General features: G+C 36.0%; 1 protein-coding gene across 1 annotated transcript in view; it reads right to left on the bottom strand.

Annotated features, from left to right (window-relative positions):
- The window catches only part of LOC119587910, a gene marked incomplete in the record, with an annotated part of 79,429 nt that overhangs the window by 3,706 nt on the left and 75,426 nt on the right, over nt 1–297 (bottom strand).

Here is a 297-nt window from a genome sequence, read left to right as displayed (position 1 = left end):
GCCTATCTGTATTTGTAATTATCAGTTTTACATTACTATTTACAGCACATATACAAGAAGTAGATACACACACATAAAAAAAATGTCTAGTGTTTATTAGAAACTGCTACAGCTTTAAAATAAGTTATTTTTCTCCTGTGTAGTCAGACAGTCTTTCAGTTTTCCTTTCATCCGACAGAACAGCAAGGAACACACACTCTCTCCGTTACCATTTCCCATGGCGCTTAACAAGAACAAGAAGCCATACGTATACCTTCTATTTACAAACATCCATACAACCACAAGCTCGGACATCTG

The sequence above is a fragment of the Penaeus monodon genome, chromosome 23 (genome assembly GCF_015228065.2).
Source record: "Penaeus monodon isolate SGIC_2016 chromosome 23, NSTDA_Pmon_1, whole genome shotgun sequence".
Taxonomy (NCBI): Eukaryota; Metazoa; Arthropoda; class Malacostraca; order Decapoda; family Penaeidae; genus Penaeus; species Penaeus monodon.
This window is presented reverse-complemented; position numbering and strand designations above follow the sequence as displayed.